Below are 5,634 nucleotides of genomic sequence, written 5' to 3' on the forward strand. Positions count from 1 at the left end.
GACATAAGGAACTCTGTTCGAGTATCGCTGTCTCCCATCACCCCTCGATCTTGCAGGGAAACAAGCCCAGGGCTCCCACTGATTCAGCAATATTGGTGTATTGCAATGATTTTATATGTTCATACGGGCAAAATCTGTGCTGTGTGTTTAATATCCAAACGTTACTTAAAATGTTATGATGCTTTTGACTTATAAGTGACTTATATAAATGTATAACAATTACAGCACGGAAACAGGCCATCTCGGCCCTTCTAGTCCATGCCGAACGCTACTCTCATCTTGTCCCGCCAACCTGCACTCAGCCCACAACCCTCCACTCCTTTCTTGTCCATATACCTATCCAATTTTTCTTTAAATGATAATATCGAACCTGCGTCTACCACTTCTACTGGAAGTTCGTTCAACACTTACTTCAAGCTCCGCTGTCCTCCCCTGATAATTGACTTATCACTATATTCATGCGAGGAAAATATGCACTGTATGTCTAATATTAAATTCGTTAGTTAAACCCTTTTAGAAATGAAATTGAGTGTATTAGCCATTTATCACCTGTAATCCAGTCGTGATTAACCGCCCCCCGCCGAACAGAATCACTAAAAGCGATTTGTGGGGAAAAAAATCGGCACGTACACGCATGCGCACTGGTGCCCGCGCAAGGCTTCATGGTCATTGTAGTCTTCTCGGGGTAAACAACGTATTTGACGCTACTCTTCTCCATTGGCAACCCTACTGTCCCCCTCCCGGATCAGCCGGTAGGCAAGAATATTGTCAATATTAAACCCGTCCGCAGTGCAAAAAAGGTTGGGGACCCCTGCGCTGGAGCATATTCTGAGCTGCTGCCCCAAAGCTCTTGCCAATGGCCGTTATCAATAGCGGCATGACCAGGTCCTCCAGGCAATTGCTGAGACAACCTACAGCACCCTTAACATCTGCCGGAAAACCAGTCCGGTCAAGAATACCATCTGCTTTGTCAAAGAGGGGGAAAGACCAACAAAACACCAGAAAGCAACTGGGTTGTTCTTCACTGCGCAGGACCGGAAGCTAAAAGCAGACCTGGGAAAACAGCCGCAGTTTCCTCCCCACATCACAGAGACTACATTGCGGCCCGACATTGTGTTGTGGTCCGACTCATCAAAGCACATTCTATGCTCGAGCTTACCGTGCCGTGGGAAGAACACATGGGGGAGGCCTAAGAACAGAAAAGAGCCAAGTATGAAGATCTGAAGAACAAAGAAGAGGCTAGAGAGCAAAGTGTTGGCCCGTGGAGGTCGAATGTCGTGGCTTTGCAGGCCAGTCGCTCTGCAAAGTATACACTGCACTTGGAATCATGGAAGAGAGAAGAAGGAGAGCCATTTCTACCACCACCGATGCAGCAGAGAAAGAGTCAAGATGGCTCTGGATAAAGAGGGCAGATCCATAGGTTGCTGCTAGGACACAGGCCGGGGTCTGATCAACCCCGGTCGGATTGCCTGGGCGAGGGTGTATGATGCCGAAAGACACGAAACACCTGATGACCCCAGGTAACATCACTGATGATGTGCCCTAGCTTAGCATCATGCAGATGTTTCTGTAAGAACTACCTCCTGGGATACCAGTGACCACCAGGAAGAGTCTGGTTGACAACCTGGAAAGACAGCAAACCAGGGCGGGGTGGATTAGCAGCCCTAACCACAGCTCCTGTAAAGGAGTACCCAGGAATCAAAGAATGGAAAGATACCCCCAGGGAAGCCGGAAGTGGGGGGGAACGAAGAGTTTCCCAGCCGGACGGATACAAGGCTACTGACCCAGTGCAATGGACAAACGACAACGAGTATACAGTGCATCTGTGGCAAAATTTGTAAGAACCAGAGAGGCTTGAAAATCCACCGGTCAAGGATGAAGCGTCAAGGGCAACAGAGAGCACCACAGTGCGCAGATTGCCGATCTGGTGAGACAGAGGAGGAGAAGGGTCAGGAAGCACCCCACAGTACCTGGAGCCTCCGCGTGGTACAAGCTCTGCATCCCAACATCACATCTCAGACCGTGCGGATCAGATGACCCAAAGCCTGCCAGACAGCAGAGTGGCAACGATTTGATGAGGATGTAGATCTAGTGTTGGAAACAGTGGCCAAACGTGGTGTGGAGAGGAGATTGCAGATAATGACAACAGTGATCGTAACTGTGGCAGCAGAAAGATTTGGTACTGAGGAAGAGAAACGGGCCAAACAGCCATATGTTAAAAACAACAGAGCCGCCAAAATCCACAACATCCGGAAAGAATTCAAGTTGCTCAAGCAACAACATAAGTTGGCAAACCATGAGGAAAGGGCACCACTGGAAGAACTGCGTGTGGTGCTGAGGAAAAGGCTCATCACTCTGAGAAGAGCGGAGCAACATCGGAGGCACAGGAGAGAAAGAGCACAGAATGATCTGCATTTATCAGTAACCCATTTCAGTTCACCAAACAGCTGCTGGGTCAGAAGAGAAGCGGAAAACTGTCCTGCACAAAGGAACAGATGGACCACCATCTTAGAAGCACCTTCAGTAACACGGACAGAGAAATTGAATTGGGAGACTGTGATGCCCTCAGAACCAACAGAGGCTTTCGACCTTCAAGGGCCTCTCTTCACGGAGGTTCAGCAAGTAGTCAAGAGAGCCAGAGCTGGCTCAGCTCCTGGTCTGAGTGGCACCACGTACAACATCTACAAACACTGCCCCTGGCCTCTCCGGCAACTGTGGAGAATCCTCAAGGTCGTCTGGAAGAGAGGCAAAGTGCCCAAGCAATGGAAGTATGCAAACAGAGTGTGGATTCCAAAAGAAGAGAATTCCCAGAACATCAGCCGGTTTAGGATAATATCCTTGCTGAGTGTTGAAGGGAAGATCTTCTTCAGCGTAGTGGAGAGTTCTTCCTGAGGAACAATTACATCGACACCTCCATCCAGAAGGGTGGAGTTCCAAGGGTACCAGGCTGCTTGGAGTACACTAGAGTCATCACACAGCTCCTGAGAGAGGCCAGAGAGAATAAAGGTGACTTAGTGGTTTTGTGGTTGGATTTGGCCAATGCCTATGGATCAATCCCCCACAAGGTTGTTGAAGATGATTTGAAGAGTCACCACATTCCAGAAGGAATCAGAGGCCTCCTTATGGACTACTACAACGAACTCCAGCTGAGTGTCTCAACAGGGCCAATAACATCAGACTGGTGCAGGCTGGAGATTGGTATCATCACAGGCTGCACCATCTCAGTCATCCTTTTCGCCCTGGCAATGAATATACCGGTAAAAGCTGCAGAGCCAGAGTGTCGAGGCCCGAAATCAAGATCTGGGATCTGCCAACCACCAATACGAGCCTTCATGGATGATTTGATTATCACTGTGGAGTCAGTGCCTGGTGCTAGGTGGATCCTTAAGGGGATGGAAAGGTTGATGAGGTGGACAAGGATGTTCTTTAATCCTGCAAAATCAGGATCTGTAGTGCTAAAGAAGGGGAGCATACCGGAGAAATTCTGTTTCTCTATTGAGGACATTCCAATTCCTACCATCGCAGAGAACCCTGCTCAAAGTCTTGGGAAGATGTTTGATGCATCACTCAGAGATAAGGCGGCAATAAGAAACACCTGTGGGGAGTTTGAACAATGGTTGCAAGAGGTTGACAGCACTGGCCTTCCAGGGTGGTTTAAGGCATGGATTTATCAGCACGGTATACTACCAAGAATCCTCTTGCCACTGTTTCTCTATAAGCTTCCAATTTCCACTGTTGCTGAATTAGAGAGGGTAGTCAGCCGGTTCCTGCAAAGATGGCTGGGTTTACCAAGGAATATCAGCAGCATCGCTCTGTACGGGAATAACTGCAAGCTGAAGCTCCCCCTGAAATCTATCGAGGAGGAGTTCAAGGTTTTGCGAGTAAGAGAGGTACTGCAGTTCAGGGAATCTTCAGATCCAAAGGTTGCCGGAGCAAGACTAGCAGTGAGAACTGGAAGAAAATGGAGAGCAGAAGCTGTAGTGGAAGAAGCTGAGGTGCGACTGTGCCTTTGGGGGCAGTCGCCAAGGGAATAGCTGGACTTGGAAGCCTTGAAGTCCCCCAGTTTGACAAAGTACAAGGGAAAGAGCGACGAGAACTGGTCTAGAATGAAGTAAGGGCAGCTGTGGAGGAGGGGAGGACCAGAAGAGCAGTGGCAATGAAACAGCAAGGAGTCTGGACCAAATGGGAGCAGATGATCAAGCGAAAGATCACGTGGAACAATCTCTGGAAGGTGGATCCACACCGCATCAAGTTCCTTATCCAGGCTGTTTCTGACGTCCTTCCTAGCCCATCCAACCTGCGCTGCTGGGGCCTTGTAGAACAACCAGCTTGCCCCCTCTGTGAGAAGACTGGTACACTAGTGCATATTCTGAGCTGCTGCCCCAAAGCTCTTGCCAATGGCCGTTATCAATAGCGGCATGACCAGGTTCTCCAGACAATTGCTGAGACAATCTGCAGCACCCTTAACATCTGCTGGAAAACAAGTCCAGTCAAGAATACCATCTGCTTTGTCAAAGAGGGGGAAAGACCAATAGAACACCAGAAAGCAACCGGGTTGCTCGTCACTGCGCAGGACCGGAAGCTGAAAGCAGACCTGGGAAAACAGCCGCAGTTTCCTCCCCACATCACACAGACTACATTGCGGCCCGACATTGTGTTGTGTTCCGACTCATCGGAACACGTCCTTATGCTTGAGCTTACTGTGCCATGGGAAGAACACATGGAGGAGGCCTACGAGCGGAAAAGAGCCAAGTATGAAGATCTGAAGAACAACTGCCAAAGAAGGGACTGGAGAGCAAAGTGATGGCCCGTGGAGGTCGGGTGTCGTGGCTTTGCAGGCCAGTCGTTCTGCAAAGTATACACTGCACTTGGAATCATGGGAGAGAGAAGAAGGAGAGCCATTTCTACCACCACAGATACAGCAGAGAAAGCATCAAGATGGCTCTGGATAAAGAGGGCAGATCCATGGGTTGCTGTTAGGGCACAAGTCGGGGTCTGATTAACCCCGGTCGGGTCGCCTGGGCGAGGGTGTATGATGCTGAAAGACCCAAACCACCTGATGACCCCAGGTAACATCACTGATGATGTGCCCTAGCTTAGCATCCTGCAGATGTTTCTGTAAGAAGAATGTTTAACCAGTAAATTTCACTACCGTTGCTCTTCACCAGAGATAACGATTTTTCCCATTAAAGATTGAATGATGCGGCACTGCTAATCGGGGTAGTATCACAGCTGCAGAAAAGGAGGAAGTCATGGAGAGATTGGCTACTGAGTCAACGTGGGTGGAAGTCAGAAACAGGAAGGGGGCAATAACTCTACTGGGTGTTTTTTATAGACCCCCCTAATAGTAACAGAGACATTGAGGAGCAGATAGGGAGGCAGATTCTGGAACAGTGCAATAGTAGGGTTGTTGTTATGGGTGATCTTTATCTTTCCTAATATTGACTGGCATCTCCTTAGAGCAAGGGATTTAGATGGGGTGGAGTTTGTTAGGTGTGTTCAGGAAGGTTTCCTGATGCAACATGTAGATTAGCCAACTAGAGGAGAGGCTGTATTTGATGTGGTATTGGGAAATGAACCTGATCAAGTGTCAGATCTCTCAGTGGGAGAGCATTTTGGAGATAGTGATCACAA

General features: G+C 48.9%; 1 pseudogene; it reads left to right on the forward strand.

Annotated features, from left to right (window-relative positions):
• Positions 1–2,139: 2,139 nt before the first annotated feature.
• Positions 2,140–4,804, forward strand: LOC134337683 (uncharacterized; annotated as a pseudogene).
• The last annotated feature ends 830 nt before the right edge of the window (positions 4,805–5,634 follow it).

The sequence above is a fragment of the Mobula hypostoma genome, chromosome 25 (assembly GCF_963921235.1).
Source record: "Mobula hypostoma chromosome 25, sMobHyp1.1, whole genome shotgun sequence".
In the NCBI taxonomy this organism is placed as follows: domain Eukaryota; kingdom Metazoa; phylum Chordata; class Chondrichthyes; order Myliobatiformes; family Myliobatidae; genus Mobula; species Mobula hypostoma.